The 22,489-nt window shown below is 36.0% G+C and overlaps 1 long non-coding RNA gene across 2 annotated transcripts in view; it reads right to left on the bottom strand.

Annotated features, from left to right (window-relative positions):
- LOC127860699 (uncharacterized) overlaps positions 1-14,568 on the bottom strand; it is a 17,382-nt gene extending 2,814 nt beyond the window's left edge. Inside the window, exons 1-6 of one of the 2 annotated variants that reach the window (XR_008039896.1) lie at positions 14,316-14,568; positions 10,474-10,625; positions 9,582-9,644; positions 8,998-9,184; positions 1,408-1,503; positions 249-364 (exon numbers count right to left, since the gene is read on the bottom strand). This is a non-coding gene — a long non-coding RNA (uncharacterized LOC127860699). Of the gene's footprint in view, positions 1-248; positions 365-1,407; positions 1,504-8,997; positions 9,185-9,581; positions 9,645-10,473; positions 10,626-14,315 lie in introns of those variants that run through there. The other variant, XR_008039897.1, reaches the window with a different exon arrangement.
- Between the last annotated feature and the right edge of the window lie 7,921 nt (positions 14,569-22,489).

Genomic DNA, 22,489 nt, shown 5'->3' with positions numbered 1-22,489 from the left:
AATTGTTTTACGAACGAAATATATTTTAGTTATTTCTAAGCACGTTTTTACACTTAAAATGCTCATATAAAAATTCACGTATCATGGTCTTTGAAACATCCTTGGAAGTAAATCAACGAAATTTTTTCGAAATGAACAATTGTAAAAATATAAAAATCTGTATGAACTATCTGATCTTTTTCGTCTGCCAACATCCCACATACGTGCATTTTATCCTTTTGGAAAACACGCACCTGACTGCGATACATTTTTCTGACTTTGTGTTTACAAAAGTTTATTAGCTAAAGCCAATAGCCTCACTAACGAGAAGTGGTGTCACACGTATTTGACAAGTTTCTCGGGGATCATCCTTTTCCAAGCTGACCTGAAAAAGAATTGTTTACATATTGGAAAAAAGCAATCTAAATAATATAGATTTTAATAAGAAATAATACATTATATGCAAACAAGCGAAATGACACGAATGACTACGAACAACGTGAATACTATCGTTGTGATTATGAATAAACATCGACCGAAATCACAGAAGTGCTATCATTAAGATTGATAGTGGATAATAAATGTTTAACTTGCAGATTACAAATGAAATATTTTAGTGGCTGAGGGTATGCGTTGGAGATATTTCACCCAAATTTTCGAATCCCGACTATTTCGAATATCTAAGTTTTGTAAAAACAATAAAAAATATGTGTTCCAAAGCGAAGTTATGGGACTGAGACACTTTAAAGATATCACTCTTTGGTTAACAGTTTACAATATGTGTAAACAACAAAACTAAATAATTTAAAAATATGTTGTTGCACATTAAAGAACGAATTATAAACCCGATCCTAAATCATGTTATAACATTAAAATAGTTGTTAAAGCAAATGCTTACAAATCTATCACTATTGTAATATTCGAACTATTTTTTTCAGTTATCAGTTTTTCACATATGAATAAACAACACAGCGCCTTTCTTTTGTATGGTAATTACTATTTTATGCGCTTAAGAACTGCAAATTGTTGTTTATTGTTGATATAATCTTCGTCAACGTCAACACCACCAAAAGTAACATCTATATCAGAAAAAACAACAACAACATGATTATCATTGTATGTCCCTTTTTCATCTTCAGGGTCATCAAAATCATAAACATCGAAGGCAAAAACAACAGCAGCAGCATTATCAGCAGCAGCATAAGATTTGTCATCTTCATACTCATAATCACAATCATAATCAGCAATTATACGCATACGCATCTTTAAAATCAGTATTACAAATTGCATAACCTATGTTTTAGTCATTAACAAATCTCCAGTCACTAACGCGATTAAAATGTAATTCCTATTAATATAAACTTAAAATCGTTGTGGTTCATTCGATAAACACCGTTTAATCGAACGTTATAAGTTATTTCTACTTACCGTTTACGCAGACAGACGAATAGCTTTTGGTACAGTTGTCTTTTCGTACCTCGCCATGTTGGTCGAGCACAAAACAATGAACTATGAGGTCTTCCGCTAGAAAAACAAAGGACCAACAGAAAAAATAAAGCTTAAAGAGAATTTTTCACAGATTTTGTCATGTATTGAAGTCTGTCATTTAATGCTTTATATTGATAAATGTAAACATTGAAACTAAATAGCTCCAGTAAAAAAAAACAAGGCTAAAATTAGAAAAGAAAAAAAAGACCCTCAACTGGGCTCAAATCACTGACCCGTGGAATTGAAGTCTAATATTTAAACCACTCGGCCATCAGTTCTAATACAGCGAGTGTTGTATTGTATACTTTATGTAAGCAATCCTCGTAGTGTCATATAAGATAACGACAACAACATAACTATCGAAATGATTCAATCGTTTCCCGCTTGTAACGACTTATAAGTTTCATGTTCTAAAATCGTCAAAAGATGTATAGAATGGATATTTTAGAGTATGGTAAACGCTTAGTATTACTGTGTACTCGCATATATCATAACTGCAACGAACGAAAAATTTGAGAATCTAAAACTTTTTTGTTAATTTTGTCAATTTACCAAAACGTGAAAGGTCCCTTTAAAGTGTTTTATACGTATAGATAGAATGGAACAAGCATTTGAAGTGTATGTCACGACCTTAATTCTACACACAGTCTTAGGGGAAATAAGGGCAATTTTATCTAAATGCCTCATTGGAAATTAGCGCTCGGAATTTCTTGTATTTTTGTTAAGTTATTCAACAATATAAAGTTCGTATTTATATTGTAACATAGCATTTATAGATTGACACAATAACTTTTAACTATTGATTTGTATTTGGTAACAGTTTATTTGAGTTGTTTTAATTTGTTCTTTAAATCGTGCTACAGATTATAAACATTTTCTGCATGCTCATCAAAATAAATGGTCAAATCTAGTCTTAAACTTAATCCATAAATGAAGTCTTCTATAATGCTTAAAACATAATTTTGAAACATGTAATACACATATGTATCAAATGTTTTCAAACGTAATCATAATTTATGATGAATGATTATTATTCATGAAAACACTTATTGTAAAATTTAAAAGAAAAAAAGAAAACATACACATTATATTGCTTAACGAACAAATGTACATGCAATAATTTGATTAAAATTTGATAAAAACAAAACAGAACGCATTCACAATTAAACTTAAGTGACAAGGGATGTTATTCCTATTTGAGGAATGAAAATATACTTGAAGTATTTTCCCTTATTTTCTATCAATCCCCCCTCTAAAAATGTAATTTTAAATGTGCACATATTTATTTCACATTTCAGTCGTATTTTTTAAACGTCGAAATTTCCAGAAGCGGAATTGATTGATACGTGTCAACCTCGTGGTAGTTTTTCCAACAACAGTCGAAGACTGAAAAAAGTTGACAAGCATTTTTATTAAGACTTGATTTAAACAGGAAGTCTTAAGAAGGAATGACCTGCAGAATCGTTTGTGGCATACAGCTCACGGACGCCTTTAAAGTGAGAACCGGAGTGATGCAAGGCTGCTAACTCTCACCTTTTATTTTTCTGCTGGCCACAGACTGGGTAATGAAGACTTCGACGGAGCAGAGGCGGAATGGAATCAGTGGACTCTCTGGAAACATTTGGTAGACCTAGACTTTGCCGATGATCAGGCTCTTCTCTCCCACACCCAACAAGCATGGTAGCGGGCAACTCAGCTAGACTGGGCCTCACAATCAACAAAGGGAACAGCAATATGTTCAGGACCTACGCATCCAACAACACACCCATCACAGTCCAAGGCGTGGCGGTGGAGGAGGTGGACAGCTTTACCTATCTCGGCAGCATTCAATACATCCAGGTAAAAACGGATGCAGATGTAAGAACCCGCATCAGTGAAGCACGAGCAGCCTTCCAGCAGCTGAAGAACATCTGGTGATCCAGCGATATTGGCATCACCAACAAGTGTAGGCTCTTCAATACCATCGTGAAACCACTTCTCCTCTATGGAACAGAGACCCAGATAACCCCTGTCACCACCATAAATAAATTAATGTCTTCATCAACACCTGCCTCAGAAAGATCCTCAAGATTCGCTGGTCAGACAAGATCAACAACGAATAATTATGGAGAAGAACATAGCAGCTGCCAGTTGAAGAAGACATCATACAGATACGTTGGCGGTTGATAGGCCACACCCTTTGCAAGCCTGCATCCAATGCGACAAGGCAACTCTCACATAGAAACCCCAAGGAAAAAGGAAGAGAGGGTGGTCTAGAAACACCTTGCTCCGGAACCTGAATGCAGATGATAAGCACATGGGCCAAACATGGGGAAGCTCGAGATACACGCCCAGAATCGAGACTCCTGGTGGAAGGTAGTTTGCGGCCTGTGTCCCAAATTTGACTACAGGCAAAGATAAAATGATTAAAACTGGCTTTAAAAATATACGGAAATAAAACAACATACGTATAATGGACCAACAATGATATTTCAAGAATTTATATTAAACCAACTATTGTGTTCACGGTTTTGAACAATGTGTGTGGTATTTGTCATTTTCTTAATGAATGACGTAGATTATTTAAATGGCGAACTTTATAATGAATGAGAAAATGGGTCAATATGTTCGATTCATAAACAAATGCCTATACAAATGTAACAAATGCATAACAAGGATTTAACTAAGGCGGCTCAAATTCGGCATTTACTTAAATTGTCTATTCATTCTAATATTAATATCGACATTTTAAATAATGTATATCACTTAAAAATAGGTAAAGTGTATGAAAAGCTAATGACATATTTGTGACGGAATATACGTAAATGAGTGTAACTTTTAAAATTCTTATATTGTATACGATACTTAATTCCCGGAAAGATTATGTTCCGTAAACAGTGACCTCAATATTGCCAAACAGATCCTAAAAGAAGTTCAACATGAAAAGCAGATTTATAGTCTCAAAAATTTAGTAATAGGCAAATAAATATGTTCAAACATTGTAAAATAATAAAACGATAAAATGCGGTATGTCTAACTTACCAGTCACTTTAAAATCCCAAACATGCAATTAAATCAAATGTAAACAAGTTTAAAACATGTATGTATTGTTTTCACTTCTTCTTTTGTTATTCCATTTTTTATTTCGATCGTATATATTTATAGCATAATATATTTTGCAGAACATATAATGTATGAAAAACATAATCTTTAGAATATTTGTTTCACTTTTTTTCGATATAATTCGTTTACAAAGCATCTATGAAGACTATGGTTGGTGTGAATAAATATGTTTAAACGTTCACCAACATGGAATAGAATTACAAAAGTACATAAATATATGGATAGAAACACAGCAAACAAAAAAAAAGAAAAAAAAAGTGTGTGTTGCTTTGAGGTAGGGGTACCTTTGCAGCAAAGTATATTAAAAGGTTTATTTAGGGTTTGTGTACTTATTGAGCATAAAAAGAGCCCAGTCAGGATACCATATTTTGTTTTTACTTTGTGTTGTCGCTTTAATTCATCGAGTTTAATTATATTATTTTAAAAAGAGAAAAATCATCTATTTGCGGTGTCGCTTTTTTATATTTGCATTTAAAGATAGAGTATTTAGCCAATACTATTAAGGCGTTTAAAACATGTGCATTTGTCAGCTTAGGTCAAATTGAAGAATGATATAATTGCAAAATAGAATTCAATGTTTTCTAACCTTTCTAACGTGCTGTAAATAACGTGTTTGATATCCATCCAGAACTTTTGGATGAAATGACAATCCCAGAATACGTGAATATTCGTTTCTGAGTGCATATGACAAAAATCGCATAATGTTTAGGGAACGAGATGACATTTATGTAGGTAAGTATTTTTTGGTAAAATGCGCATGATATATTTAAACAGGAAGTGTCTAAGTTTGGTGTCAATATTTCCATGGACTGATTGACTGAAGATACTTCTTTGGTGAGTGTCTGGATTATTTAGCATGTCTTTCAATTTGTCAAATTGTTTGAACTCTTCAGGTGTGAGTTTTAGTATACAATATTTATAAACTAGTTTGTAAGCTTTTGCATGTTCTGTTATTATGTTAAGCATGTATTGAGGGATGGTTTAAATGATATCGTTTTATTTGCGTTTATTTTTTCCAATCGACAGATACGCTTTTGACAATTAAGTGGTATTTTATAAAGGCTGCTTAATCTATTTCATAAAGATTTATTATATCTTGGAAACTGCAACATAATCTTTTCCTTAAATCATATATACATATATATATATATATATATATATATATATATATATATATATATATATATATATATATATATATATATATATATATATATATATATATTCAATATATAGAATACCTTTTCTAGCTATGATTAATAAAAAAGTTTTATTTTCGTTTTTATCAAAATATAATTCCAGATAATTTGCTTTTGTATTGGTGTTTAATATTTTTGTAATGAAACACTAACCCATCCACACAGGATGTTTTTTTAATAACTAAGATTTTATGTTTAGGTCTCTTACATCTTTGGCATGTTATTTGATTAGAAAATTTACATCCCGCCATAGTTATTTAGCATATTGGTATAAATTTTAATCATTTGTGATTCTGATTGAATTATAAATCTTTTCAACCAACTGGCTTTGAGGGGTGTTAAGAATATGTCAATATCTAACAAGTTTAAACCACCATAGGCATATTTTTGTATAATCCGCTGTCTGGAAATTTCATCATGTTTTTCATCCCACAGAAATTTCATACACTACGTATTTATTTTTGAAATGATTTCTCCTTATGGATTTGGTAAAAGAGTTAATGGATATACAAGCTTGGGTATTGCACAACAAATTAAAACTGTAAATTTACCAAATAACGATAGTTTCCACCGTTTCAATTTATTCAAACAAGTTTCAAAAGCATGAATTTTTCCAGGAATATTTAATGACATTATTTCTGATGGTTCGTTGCTAAATTATGTCTCTAAAGTTGAGCCACGGTTAGAGTTCCAGATGAATTGTTTATGTTAGCAAAACTCGATTTGGTAATTTTAAGGGCTCCTATTTTAAGGATTTTATAATTTTGTCTGATTAATGTTAGTCCGGATACTGCTGCAAATTCTTCTATGATTTTTATTAATGTTTCAATCGATATACGAGAACCGTCAAGTCTGAAAGAGGCGTCATCAGCAACAAGTGTCTGTTTAAGTTTTACATAATTTTTGTGTATTCCTTTTACTTTTGTGTTAAGTTATATGCCTCGATACATCGACATCAATTCAATGCAAACAATAAAAAGGTAAGGCGATAAAGGATATCAATGTCTGACATTGTCTCTCTTTTTATACAGAAAAACTCCGAAAAATGCCCATTATTTGTAACATCTTTATAGAATAAAATAACCCACTGTAAACTGTGTTCATTAAAACCGAAATGGCACAGAAATTTAAACATAAATTCATGATCAAGACTGTCGAAGGCTTTATTAAAATCAGAAAAAAAAGTTAGGCCGCTTTCGTTAATTGCATCCATTAATAAATCCAATACTTTCTTGTAAAAGTCTCACATTTTCGCGAATGTACCTCCCTTTGATAAATCCGATTTGGTTTGTACTGAGTGTGATTTAAGAAAGGTTTTGTGCCATTGGAAATGACTTGTGTAGCTTAGCTGTAATCAACATTTAAAAGTAAGACAGGTCTCCAGTTATCAATCAAAAGGTGGTCTTTTCCGGTCTCGGGGAGTAAAGTACTTATGATTTATTTTTGCAATTCTGTAAGTTAATTTGTGTGTAAAGAGTAACTTAGAGGGTTGAAAACATATAACTTAATAAATGTCCATAATATGTTATAAAAAATCTGCAGATATACCATCAGATCCATGACTTTCATTGTTGTTCATGTCTTTAAATGCTATAGCGCATTCGTGCTCTGATATATACTTTGTTTATTTTGCGTTTGTTCTGGACTCATTTTATTGCAGATGACAGTAAAGAAACGTTCACAATTGTTTTATCTATATTGGGGTATTTTTGATATTTTTTTATAAAAGTTTGCTTTGTGATTAAGTATGTATTTTGGTCTTTGATTATGCTTAATATATTAGTTTTTAGTTTTGGCTTCTGCTCGCTTTTTTCCAGATTTGCAAAATGTTTGGTGTTTTTTTCGGAGCCTTCAATCCACTGTGCCTTACCTCCTAGCAGAATTATTTTTATATTATTTTCAATAAGATTAGTTCGTTCACTTTTTGAGTCGATCAATTGTTTGCATTTATCTTAATCATTGTTATTGCTATTGCACAACATTGAAATCTCTCTCTCTAGAGAGAGCAGAGAGAGAGAGAGAGGAGAGAGAGAGAGAGAGAGAGAGACGAGAGAGAACGAGAGAGAGAGAGCGACGAGGAGCTAGCTCAGCGCGGTAGCGCGACGACGTCGCTCTCTAGATCGCGATCGGCGGCTCGCTCTCTCTCTCTCTCGCTCTCGACTCTATCTCTCTGCTCTCTCTCGCTCTCTTCTCTCTCTCTCTCTCTCTCGCTATATATATATATAAATATATACCAACATTGTATATATATGTATATATACTATATATATTTGTTAGTTGTTGTTCTAACTCTGTCATTCTTGATTTAAGTGTTTCTTCCTGTTCATTTTTCCTTCTATTTATTTTGATGGCATATTTAACTGTTTCTCCTCGAATGCTCTCTTTAATTATTTCTCATAAAGTATTTGGGCTAGTTTCGCGATTGATATTTGCGATTTCCGATATAGACGCACGGACAAAACTTTGATATTCTTGTTCCAATAAATATGAATTATTTATTTTAAAATACCTGGGACCTCTGCAATATAAATGTAGATTTAATTTTATTGATATTATTGACTGGTCCGATTTGAACCCTGTGGAAATGTTGCAATCTAAGAAACAATTTATAATGTCCTGAGATATTAAAAAATAATCTAAAAAACAAAATATAGGCGGTCGAGTGTTTGAATGCCATGTGTATACTTTTTATGTGGATTTTTTTAATGCCATATAGCAAATATATCATTGTTTTATATTGTTTATTTTAGTTTTTTTGTTTCATTTTTTATTTGTATCGGATTGACCGTTCACTTTATCTAAATTATAGTTAATAACAGTGTTACAATTCCCACCTAGGATTAGTGAATGATCATTATACTGCTGGATATGTATATCCAAGGTGTTAAAAAATCCGTATTTTATCCGCGTTTGGACCGTAAATATTAAACATAGCAAATATTTTCCCTTGTTTTTCTATTTTCAAGTTGTGTAGCCAGCCTCTTATAATTTCCTCATTTTCTAAGATACAAAATGTATAATACCCACCATCCGAAATTAGTCCATCCAATTACCGATTTCTGTATTAGTAAACTTTAATTTTTGGAACTAAAGCAAACGACCCACAGAAAAAATGCTTAGTTTTCTTCCAACTGAGATAAACGGAAGCTTACATGTACACATAATGAACTAAGATTGTTCATACTTACACTCTTTGAAACATAAATATAGTTTATAGATATAAACTTACAGTTTAGAAATGTTCCTACTTCAACACTTTTGATCCAAAACGTCATATTTATAATATCCGAGCTTATACTAAACTTTTCCAAATTTGTGTCCGTCACTGACAGCACATGTGATCCACTTGTATGATTCTGACAAATTGCGTGTGTCTGCTCAAATGAACTTGTTCAAGTCCTCATCTAATAGTGTGCCTATAAAGTGACGAAAAAACAACAACAAATATACATTTAACGGAAATGTACTATCTGTGTTTAGAGGTTAATTAATAAACACAATTAGACATATATATGAAACGTAATTATGTCTATATTAATGAGGGATAATTCGGTAAAAATGACATTGAATTAAACATTTACAATTTCAATTTATTAGAAAAAAAAATGTAATTTTGCAATTTGCTACTGAAGGCAGCCATTAAAACAGTGCATAGAACACGTTTAAAGTGGAGCCACAATATAGGCAATACATAATTTAAGTTAATTTTTTCATATTGATTGGGATTTGTCATTTGATAAAAAAAATGTTTTACAATGTAAAGTAATGCAATACTTGCATCTACTATGTATTGATATATACATTATCTCTTACCTCTAACACAACGAATTGAGGCGGCCATGTAGCTTTGTAATTGGTCGAGAATGAAGAATCTGTCTGAAAATTAAAAAAAAAAACATCAATAGATTTCTCGTGATCATTACCACAAAGCATGGCTTTGAATGAATTTGTAATTATTTAACACCCTTTCCAGTTAAAACTGCTTAATTTCTTATTGTGTCGACCGGACTAAAAAGGCAGAATGAAAACGCAATAAATTACTTATATATAGAAATTCAAAATGTATACAAGCAAACATCACCAAATTGACGTATATAAGGTAAACGATAAGAAAATAATGTTTAGACTGAGTGCACAAAGTTACAGGATTTTAAAGTGTTAATCATTATTCCGTCTTTACGAATTTACTTTTTGACTGACTGCTTCGAGTAAGTAAATCGAGGGAGAAATCACTTGCGCTTGCTGCGCTCTCTAATAATTGAGGCACGGCGAAACAATTTAATACTTAAAAAGAGAATAATATATTTTTTCGCATCGACACGTGTATTCATAAACTTTTTTCACAAAGTAGAGCAACATCTCTCTTGTGAGAAAAAACTCTCGGACATAACATGACAATCGTTACCAGTCCTCTGATGGATAATTCGACTAAAGGATGGGAATTGTGATCCCTGCATCCCGTTTGGTTGTTGGGTATGGTCAACGTGATCTAATGAAGCTAATTACGCCGATTTTAATAATTTAATCAATTTTTGCGTTCAAATTTAATATATTATCTTGTCCGCGTACCTCGCTGAAAAAACCATAAGCATTCTTAATTGATTCACCGGCTATATTTTCGTCATCCTTTGCCAACTGTTATACTTAAACTATTTCGAAAATATACTTTTAACATAATTCGTATAATTTTGTTGTGGATTCGCACTTCGAACCCGTAGAGCCAAACGGGATATTGTATCTTCAGGTCCGTTGTTCCAACCTTCCACATCCCCCAGCTCAACATGGTCTGCTTGCTTTGTCGACATGTCATGTACCCGTCACACCACGTGCTCGGCGGGTTGCTTATAAAATCGGCCTCTGGAAAAAAATACTATTACTTATAGAGATGGCTCTAGCAAATATTGTTCATTCTTTCATTTTACCCAGGCTAAATCCGTGTCAATATGTATATAAAGAGTCCTGATTTTGGAAAACAGGATTTATTGCAAGAGTGCAAAGTGTCAATCCAAATATGCCTGTGAAGTCCGCACATGCTTATCAGCGACAACACTTTCCGCATTTATGGTATGTATTGTTAACAGCTATTACATTCTTATCCAAAATACAGTTTAGGCGGAAACTGTCGTCCCTGATTAGCCTGCGCGGACTGCATCACTTAATATTGACGACTCTTTGCACACATGCATTAAACACCGTTTTCCTTGTGTAAGGCATGCATTAAACACCGTTTTCCTAGAGTGAGACATGCATTTAATACCGTTTTTCTAGAGTGAGACATGCATTAAACTTCGTTATTTTACAGCGAGACGTGCATTAAACACCCTTTTTCTATAGTAAGACATGCATTAAAACCCGTTTTCCAAGAGCGACGCATGCATTAAACTCCGTTTTCCTAGAGCGAGACATGCATAAAACATCGTTTTCCTAGAGCGAGACATGCATTAAACACCGTTTTTCTAGAGCGAGACTCATTATTGAAACTTATTTTGTCATACAAAAGATTCGCTCATATATTTTTAGACAGTTTAATACTTTGTCAGATATCCTTATACTTTGGACAACTCACTTCCATTAATCGGCTATTCATCCATATCCGGAAAACCAAATGCATAAAACCCCGTTCTCCCAAACTAAGCCAGACTCATGTACATACTGGCATCATTTTGTATTTTACTTTGTAAAAGGTGTCCACATACAACGCAAAAGTAAACGTATATGACGGAATAACATGACATCAAACAACATCCGGTGACAATCCACGGAGATTACATTAGTCATAACAAAACAAATATTATATTTTGCTTCTATTACATTGAACGATTAATAAACATTTAACAGAAATTAGTAGTGGTCACACTTAAATGACGCAGAACAATCATTTGATACTTAAGAAATTATTTAAAAAAGGAAATAAGAAAAAAATCGGTTGGTCATGTTTTATTTTTGTGTTTGTTTTTATTGTGTGTGCTGTAGTTTTAAGTTGGTCGCGTTTGCGGCCGACTAAATTTACAGAGCATATTTTGCAAATCAGTATGTGCTAAGAAGCCTTAGCTACGGTAAGAACCGCAACTCACTATGCTAGGAGTGATTACCGCTGCCTGCCTGCACTGCATACGACAAATGCTTCTGCTCTACTTCTGCAGTGAGTGTATATACCAGCTTGTAAGACGACATTGGCCAGTCTAGTTTACCATTGAAATATGTACATATTGGCTGCTTTCAGGGAAAACTGGGCTTAACGCATGTCAAATAAGATTAGCCTGTGCACACTGATTATCCTGTACAATGCGCACAAGCTAATCAAGGGCGAACAACTTCAGTGGCTTCAGCGCTTTGATTATGTTGTCGTTTTTGTTTGTTTTCATTTGTAGTTGACGGTGTTTGTTTTTTTGGGGTGTGTTTGTTTTTGTTTTGTTTTTTTGAGGGGCGTAGGGTAGAGTTTATGTTGTTGTTTTTGCTCATTCGTTTATGCGACATAAGTTATCACGAAGCAATCTAATGTTTTCGGAACCGCATAAATGTCTTTCTTTTAGCCTCTTGACACATAAATCTTACAATAGACTGGTAAACGAACATAACCCCAATACGTAATTAATTCCTCATTAACGACCCTGCGGAGTTTCGGTAATTTTGAGTTTCGGTAAACATACCCACTCTGTTACGAAGCGAACTTAAACATCAAGCAGTGTACTTACCTATGCAAGTACCTACTTCATAACTTAGAATAATAACACCATTGTTGCATACTGGCTTGATATGCAGTCAGCCTTACGAATAGACCTCGGTACGTAAAGCTTAACGAATCCCACGACGGCGTATTTCGTATTGTGTGGCAAGTTGCGATATTTGTGTTATGGAAATTCTTTGTTAAAAAAAGAATTATGACTTAAACACATGATGATAAAAATACGTGTGCGAAACTTCATGTTATACAGAACGATGCATACACGTTTCATACTTGTACACTGATACCGGTGTGGAACGTATTTTCGGGCTTAGGAACAAACGTCCAAATTAAATTATCGAATGTGGTTCAAGTTCACCCCTGAACCTTGCCATTCAATGCTGGAGAGATAAGCACAGTTTAATGAAGCATACGGAGACAAACAGCAAATAAATAGTGGAGCCTTGATCTGGGAATATGGGGCTTGATGTAAGTGCGTAAAGTGTCGTCCTTGATTAGCATGAGCAGTCTTCACATGATTATCAGGGACTACACGTTTCTATTTTATAGAATTTGTTTGAATGAAGTCTCTTCTAAACACAAATACAGTCTTACGAAAAAATGTCGGACCATACTTATTGACTTACAAATGACCTAAACAATTGCAATGCATTATCAAGAAATAAACTGTCAATTACTGTAAACTCATTTGCATTTGTCGCCATGAAATTTCATGGTTTCTGAAATAATGAATTTATGTAGACACGTTAATTTGTGGATTTGTGATTTGGGGAAAACAGAGGAATTTACGCCGATCATTTTCTAATGTGTTTGTATTACATTCGTGGAGCGGTAAACCTACAAATTCTACGGAAACTAAATGTCACACGAATTTATATGATTTTACAGTATTTCACGTTTATTCCCATATACTAGTATTTGTTAAATACAAGCATTAGTGTAACATAAACACGAGAGTGTTGCAAAAAATGTACACGGAGAAAGAAATTATATTATAACCATACCGGTAATACTTATTTATTTGTAAAAAGTAAATTAACACATGCGAAAGTAAGTACCGACACAAAAAATGATCAGTTTTTTTATTAATAAAGGTGACGTCGCATTAAATTTGTATAAAACATGTAAATTACATGATGTCATATGTCAAAGCCGACCACTCTTTTTCACAGGACTTGTTCATAGTTTGTTTACTTGCACTCAAATGTGGTTTAAAAAAAGGTTTAAAGATAGCGTGTGACAGTTCACTTCAAAAGGGTTCCAGGTTCGAATTCCGATCATGGCAATATTTTTTATTCAACTGTGTGTGCTTTTATTTTAATAAAGACTATTCCGAATATTAAATGTGTGTTATAATATACAATAACTAATACGTTTAAAGGTATGATAATCGGTAAACAAGTCCTTCGGACGCGATAAAGATACAATGCAGTTCACAGAAGAATTTCGAATTAAGCAGGAAGGTCATGTTAGAATCATGGATTCTATAAGAATGTTCGTACCTGCTGTGAATATCAACATATGAGCGGCGATATATGAACAAGGGGTTTAATGCAGGTGCGTTAAGTGTCGTACCAGATGAGTCTGCACAGTCTGCACAGGCTAATCAGAGACGACACTTTCCGCCTAAAATGGATTTTTGCTTAGAAGAGACTTTCTGTAAACTTAAGTTACCATACAAGCGAAAAATGTCGTCCTTGATTAGCCTTTTGCGGAATTCCGGGACGACACTTTACGCACATGCATTTAACCAATGATTCACTGAGCACGGCCAATATCTTTTTTCAGTAGCTGCTGTCAATATCAACATATCTTGTCGATGAATCGAACAAATTTGTAAACAAAAATTCAATTCGACTTACCTAAAACTCGTATAATAAAATCCAGTAGAAATCCTGTAAGCGTCGCTTTACTGTACAGTCACAGGACGGACGACTTAAAATTGAAAACCTCAGTCATATTGTAGACAATTATCGTACTTCTATCAAAAGTATTTGCAAATTATTTATTATGTTATGCTTGTTTAATATGCCCGTAATATAACACAGTTTTTGCCCATTGAACTGTTCTGTTCCGTACATCGGGTGATACATTAACAGCATCCGGCGCGTTCATTGTTATTTCCGTAGTGCACATGGGGCGAATGCGACAAGTGGACATCCGTAATTCTAATTTAATCTATTTGTTGCAAAATACGCAGATCAACATACCACTTCAAGATTATATCAGCAGTAAAACGTTATTTCGCACAAAACGAGTACATACGCAACGTAATGTTACCTACCATGCATAATCAAACATATGGACCGTGCTCTGTCAAAAGGGGGTTTAATGCATGTGCATCAAGTGTCGTCCCAGATTAACATGTGCAGTCCGCACAGGCGAATCAGGGACGAAACTTTCCGCGTTTATGGTAATTTTTGTTTACTTAATGTCTCGTCTTAGCACAAATCCAGTTTAGGCGGAAAGTGTCGTCCAAGATTAACCTTTGCGGACTGCACAGACTAATCTAGGACGACACTTTACACACATGCATTAAACCCCTTTTGCACAGAGCACGGCCAACATATTTGTTATCTCGAACGACCAAAGTGCAATTTCTTTGTTTGTTTGCGTTTGACATATGAAAACTCTGTTTGGTTTGATTGAATTAGAACGATAACGATGTTTGGTTTGATTCCATTAGAACGACAACTCTGTTTGGTTTGGTTCCATTAGAACGGCAACTCTGTTTGGTTTGATTCCTTTCGAACGGCAACTCCTGATGTACAGGTGAATTGTTGATATCCCTTGCTATGAAATATCCATTTACTTTTTGTGGATATTCTGTCAATTGCCCAGTGAGCATTCATCTTTGAAGGCTGATGCAATAACAGCTATGTGCAGTAACGTCATCATTGTTCGGATTACCGTTTCTAATTGTTAGTTCTATCGAACTGTTTTATTTCAAAATTATTTTACTTTCCACGCTTTCATTTTTAAAGACTAAGTCTGGTAAACGCAAGTCCAATGTTATGGTCGACATTCATCCCAACCTTGCGAGTTTAAATATAGTAGATATAAATATAATATGTTGTTTAGTTGTACCATGAAACGGAAGAGAAATAAATGTAATATTCATTTCATATTCAGTGGTTGTACGTGTTTTGTTGCGTTTATAAAATTAAGGTTATAAACTCGTCTTGATCTTTCCGTCACGGACTATATAGGCTAACGTCGGCAAATAAATTGATATTTACATTCATGGAATTCATTTACCATGAGCTTCCATCCCAAACCACTTGGTTTGATACCTTAAGAACGACAACTCTGGTATGAATTAATACGAACCACAAATCTGTTTTGTAAGATTTTTTTACGAACGACAGCTTTGTTTGGTATGAATGTATACGAACGACAATCTTGTTCTGTTTGAATTTATACAAATGACGACTCTGTTTCTTTTGATTTCTTTCAAGCGTCAACTCAGTTTGGTTTGATTCCTTACGAATAACAACCGTGTTTGATTTGATTTTGTACGAATTACAACGTTGGTCTGGGTAAAAGCGAACGATATCGAAAGAAAAATATGTAAGGTTTGTTTCCTTAAAAACGAACTTACACACTTAATTTGCCTTGTTTCCTTACAAAAGACAATTATGATTGGTTTAATTTCTTAAAACCCAACTACGTGTCGTAAGATTTATTTCAAAAGATAATTGTTTCGGTTTTGTTTCTTATAGTTTGATGTTAACTCTGTTTAATTTGATACTCAAAGATGGAAAACACTGTTTCGTTTGATGTATACGAAAAACAACTCTGGTTGGTTTGATTTCGTACGAACCGCATCTCAGGATATATTGATTCCTTGGAAATAAAACTGTATATTTAGATCGATTATTTGCAAACAACAACTGACTTTACTCAAAACGAGATACAAATCGGTTTCGATTGATTCCTTACAAAAGACAGCTCTGTTTCGTTTGATTATTCACGAACGAAAACAGTGTTTGAGTTCATACCTTATGACATATACACTATCTTTTAAATGAGCACATAAATGAAGATAGACACGTTAAATTCAAAACAGGTGATTCTGTAAGATATCAAAACATAATGGTAGTTTTCAGATAAACATTTAATAGGCATAGTCTCGGATGCGTGCTAATTTTCTTCAGATTACAATTTCTTTACTTTAATCATGTTGGTGGAATAATTCACGAGTGATCATAGACAATGATATTTTTAAGTTGCGCATCATTTATTCCACAAAATCCAACACATTTATTTTTATTTTATGCTTACAAATGATTATTTTCGTATTTTTGCCATCTCGGACAATATAACTCCCCGTTTGGCGCCCCCATGTGTTTTAAAAGGAAGCTCATCCGAATGTTTTTATAAACATTAATGCAGAGTAGTCGCCCTTGGTAAAATTGGCTTTAATTAGGGGTCACAATGGGGAAACCAACGTTATCTAAAATATATTTGTATGAGCCTCGCTCTAGAAAAACGTGGCATAATGCATTTGGGTCCCAGATTAGCCTATGTAGTCCACACAGGCTAATAAGGACCGACACTTTTCGCATTTACTTCATTTTCGCTACGAAAGGACTTACTTTAACGAAAAATATCACACAACTGGAAAGTTTCGAGCCTGATAAGCTGTCGAGGACTGCACAGGCTAAGCTGGGACGACACTTTACGCACATGCATTTAGCCCCGTTTTTCCGAACTTCACAGGCTAAGCTGGGACGACACTTTACACACATGCATTTAGTCCCGTTTTTCCGGACTGCACAGGCTAAGCTGGGACGACACTTTACACACATGCATTTAGCCCCGTTTTTCTTGACTGCACAGGCTTAGCTGGGACGACACTTTACACACATGCATTTAGTCCCGTTTTTCCGGACTTCACAGGCTAAGCTGGGACGACACTACACACATGCATTTAGTCCCGTTTTTCCGGACTGCACAGGCTTAGCTGGGACGACACTTTACACACATGCATTTAGCCCCGTTTTTCTTGACTGCACAGGCTAAGCTGGGACGACACATTACACACATGCATTTAGTCCCGTTTTTCCGGACTTCACAGGCTAAGCTGTGACGACACTTTACACACATGCATTTAGTCCCGTTTTTCCGGACTGCACAGGCTTAGCTGGGACGACACTTTACGCACATGCATTTAGTCCCGTTTTTCCGGACTTCACAGGCTAAGCTGGGATGACACTTTACGCACATGCATTTAGTCCCGTTTTTCCGGACTGCACAGGCTAAGCTGGGACGACACTTTACGCACATGCATTTAGTCCCGTTTTTCCGGACTGCACAGGCTTAGCTGGGACGACACTTTACGCACATGCATTTAGCCCCGTTTTTCCGGACTGCACAGGCTAAGCTGGGATGACACTTTACGCACATGCATTTAGTCCCGTTTTTCCGGACTTCACAGGCTAAGCTGGGACGACATTTTACACACATGCATTTAGTCTTGTTTTTCCGGACTGCACAGACTAAGCTGGGACGACATTTTACGCACATGCATTTAGCCCCGTTTTTCCGGACTGCACAGGCTAAGCTGGGACGACACCTTACGCACATGCATTTAGTCACGTTTTTCCGGACTGCACAGGCTAAGCTGGGACGACACTTTACACACATGCATTTAGTCTTGTTTTTCCGGACTGCTAGGACTAAGCTGGGACGACATTTTACGCACATGCATTTAGTCCCGTTTTTCCGGACTGCACAGGCTAAGCTGGGACGACACTACACACATGCATTTAGTCACGTTTTTCCGGACTGCACAGGCTAAGCTAGGACGACACTTTACGCACATGCATTTAGTCTCGTTTTTCCGGACTGCACAAGCTAAGCTGGGACGACACTTTACGCACATGCATTTAGTCCCGTTTTTCCGGACTTCACAGGCTAAGCTGGGACGACACTTTACACACATGCATTTAGTCCCGTTTTTCTTGACTGCACAGGCTTAGCTGGGACGACACTTTACACACATGCATTTAGTCCCGTTTTTCCGGACTGCACAGGCTAAGCTGGGACGACACTTTACACACATGCATTTAGTCCCGTTTTTCCGGACTTCACAGGCTAAGCTGGGACGACACTACACACATGCATTTAGTCCCGTTTTTCCGGACTTCACAGGCTAAGCTGGGACGACACTTTACACACATGCATTTAGTCCCGTTTTTCCGGACTGCACAGGCTAAGCTGGGACGACACTACACACATGCATTTAGTCTTGTTTTTCCGGACTGCACAGACTAAGCTGGGACGACATTTTACGCACATGCATTTAGCCCCGTTTTTCCGGACTGCACAGGCTAAGCTGGGACGACACCTTACGCACATGCATTTAGTCACGTTTTTCCGGACTGCACAGGCTAAGCTGGGACGACACTTTACACACATGCATTTAGTCTTGTTTTTCCGGACTGCTAGGACTAAGCTGGGACGACATTTTACGCACATGCATTTAGTCCCGTTTTTCCGGACTGCACAGGCTAAGCTGGGACGACACTACACACATGCATTTAGTCCCGTTTTTCCGGACTGCACAGGCTAAGCTAGGACGACACTTTACGCACATGCATTTAGTCTCGTTTTTCCGGACTGCACAAGCTAAGCTGGGACGACACTTTACGCACATGCATTTAGTCCTGTTTTTCCGGACTTCACAGGCTAAGCTGGGACGACACTTTACACACATGCATTTAGTCCCGTTTTTCCGGACTGCACAGGCTAAGCTGGGACGACACTACACACATGCATTTAGTCCCGTTTTTCCGGACTTCACAGGCTAAGCTGGGACGACACTTTACACACATGCATTAAGTCCCGTTTTTCCGGACTTCACAGGCTAAGCTGGGATGACACTTTACGCACATGCATTTAGTCCCGTTTTTCCGGACTGCACAGGCTAAGCTGGGACGACACTACACACATGCATTTAGTCCCGTTTTTCTTGACTGCACAGGCTTAGCTGGGACGACACTTTACGCACATGCATTTAGTCCCGTTTTTCCGGACTTCACAGGCTAAGCTGGGATGACACTTTACGCACATGCATTTAGTCCCGTTTTTCCGGACTGCACAGGCTAAGCTGGGACGACACTACACACATGCATTTAGTCCCGTTTTTCCGGACTGCACAGGCTAAGCTGGGATGACACTTTACGCACATGCATTTAGTCCCGTTTTTCCGGACTGCACAGGCTAAGCTGGGACGACACTACACACATGCATTTAGTCCCGTTTTTCCGGACTGCACAGGCTAAGCTGGGACGACACTTTACGCACATGCATTTAGTCCCGTTTTTCCGGACTTCACAGGCTAAGCTGGGACGACACTTTACGCACATGCATTAAGCCCCGTTTTTCCGGACTTCACAGGCTAAGCTGGGACGACACTTTACGCACATGCATTAAGTCCCGTTTTTCCGGACTGCACAGGCTAAGCTAGGACGACACTTTACGCACATGCATTTAGTCTCGTTTTTCCGGACTGCACAAGCTAAGCTGGGACGACACTTTACGCACATGCATTTAGTCCCGTTTTTCCGGACTGCACAAGCTAAGCTGGGACGACACTTTACGCACATGCATTTAGTCTCGTTTTTCCGGACTTCACAGGCTAAGCTGGGACGACACTTTACACACATGCATTTAGTCCCGTTTTTCCGGACTTCACAGGCTAAGCTGGGACGACACTTTACACACATGCATTTAGTCCCGTTTTTCCGGACTTCACAGGCTAAGCTGGGACGACACTTTACGCACATGCATTTAGTCCCGTTTTTCTTGACTGCACAGGCTTAGCTGGGACGACACTTTACGCACATGCATTTAGTCCCGTTTTTCCGGACTTCACAGGCTAAGCTGGGACGACACTTTACGCACATGCATTTAGACCCGTTTTCTCCAGAGCTTGGCTCATATTTTATCGTCTTATATTTGTGTATTTGTGTAACATCTGGTGATAATGAACTATTAAACATACTTAATAATTGTCATGCGTAACTTAGAACGGAAACTATAATATATATTTGTTTAATTTGTTTGTTCTAGTTACAATAACACATCGAGAAACAAAATGGCAATGAAACGTGTTCTGTTTTGTATGTTTCGTTTTTCGTACTGCCCAACCAGAATAAATGCTCACACAAAAATGACCCCTATATTTTTCAAGTCATAAAAAACGCATAACAAATATACATGAATGTTCATTTATTTAACATGGACGATAATTTTGACTTTGCGATCCCTAGTTTACATTGTCTGACATCGCAAAAGATATACAGGAAATAAATCAAGTCGGTTTACCGGATGCGCACGTGATAATCCGGAAAATCGATTGAGACAGCACGGGATACATTTGTGTTGAGTATGACTTTCCATAACTTCCTAGTTTTAATATTTAACTCCCAACCACGTTAAAATTCTAAGAAAGGAACGATTAATGCCTACGAATTATCGGAATTGTGATAGGCGTTAACTTAGTAAAAAATGCACACATTTGCAGTAAAGGGTAGGCGAAATTACATTTACGAAATTATTTTTTCTCTAAAGTAAGTTGTGTGCGAATGTAGGTGCATATCGTATATGCAATAATTATTTTTTGCGAGGCCAAGGAACATAAAAGATAACTTGATAAAACTCATGAAAGCGATTTAATCCGGTAAGCCATTTATATAAATAATTACAACTGGCCGCGCGCCGCGCTCTTGAAAAACGGGGTTTAATGTATTGACGTAAAGTGTCGTCCCAGATAAGCCATTGCAGGGGCGTATCAGGGACACCACTTTCTACAGAATCTGGATTTTCGCCATGAAGAGAATTCATGTCAACGAACAATACAATACAGGCGGAAAGTGTCGTCTGTAACTTGTGCGGACTGCAAGGGCTAATCTGGGACGACACTTAACGCACCTGCATTAAGCCCCGTTATGCTAAATATATTGTTCACGTTGGTGAAATATTTTTTATTAAACCAATCTTTAATAGTATTTTAATATTATTGTTGAAAATTCATAAACAATCCATTATTGACACGCAATATGTCCATGATAATAGATACTAATTGTTGGTAAAATATAATTGCAGTTCTACTTCAAACTTTTTTCGGCGTAAGCTGCATAAGCCAGCTTTTCACCTTAGCCTGACCTTTGTAAGTGTCCAATAAAATTCCAATAAAATTTCCCGCGGCTAGGTACGAATGAATACACTTCATTTATTCCATTGGCTGATTTGAGTATACCACCAGAACATTGGAAACATATCCGCGTCTTTGTAACACTGTTTTACTGTATGAAACAATTTTATCTCGAATGAAAAGGCTTAATAGATAGAACAGTTTTACACTCAATTCTCGACATCAATACAGTTTGTGCGTACACCTTTTATTTTCAGAGTATTACCAGCGCAAGAGCGTTTATACTTAAAAGGCTATGTTCTCATATTTAGTACTTACTTCCTTATTCCTGTCAACATGTTAACATGTAAAAGTATAAAGAGCAATGGAAGCGAGGCCTCACTTTAAAGCATTGCATTTCAACCCGCGAGGTATATCGGGTCAATTCGCGGACATTCAGAGTTTATATACAGGTCATCACCGGAGTTGGCGGCTAGTAAAATAATCGTTATATAATAAAGACGCTATCCGTGAACTAGGTGACCTGGAATTTTCTTTAGACCAGAAATATGTTAAATGAAGATATTCAGCAATATAATTATGGTATGTAAATAATAGATTCTTAATGTGTTTTCAACAATACAATAATAAATATTATTGTTGATAAATTTAACAATAATTATTCGTCCATATTGCCTAATGTACTAAAGTGATATTATGAGCATGTAACAGTTTATAGGTGTCTATCGCAACCGTTGATTATTTTTGATGTTTCTACTTCATATACACTTATATTAATTAATGCAGCATCATCATACTAAAACAATATACCAGAAAGAGAAAAATAATGCATTTGAATATCAACCGTACTTTCGTTTGACAACTGATCATGCG

The sequence above is a fragment of the Dreissena polymorpha genome, chromosome 15 (genome assembly GCF_020536995.1).
Source record: "Dreissena polymorpha isolate Duluth1 chromosome 15, UMN_Dpol_1.0, whole genome shotgun sequence".
Taxonomy (NCBI): domain Eukaryota; kingdom Metazoa; phylum Mollusca; class Bivalvia; order Myida; family Dreissenidae; genus Dreissena; species Dreissena polymorpha.
This window is presented reverse-complemented; position numbering and strand designations above follow the sequence as displayed.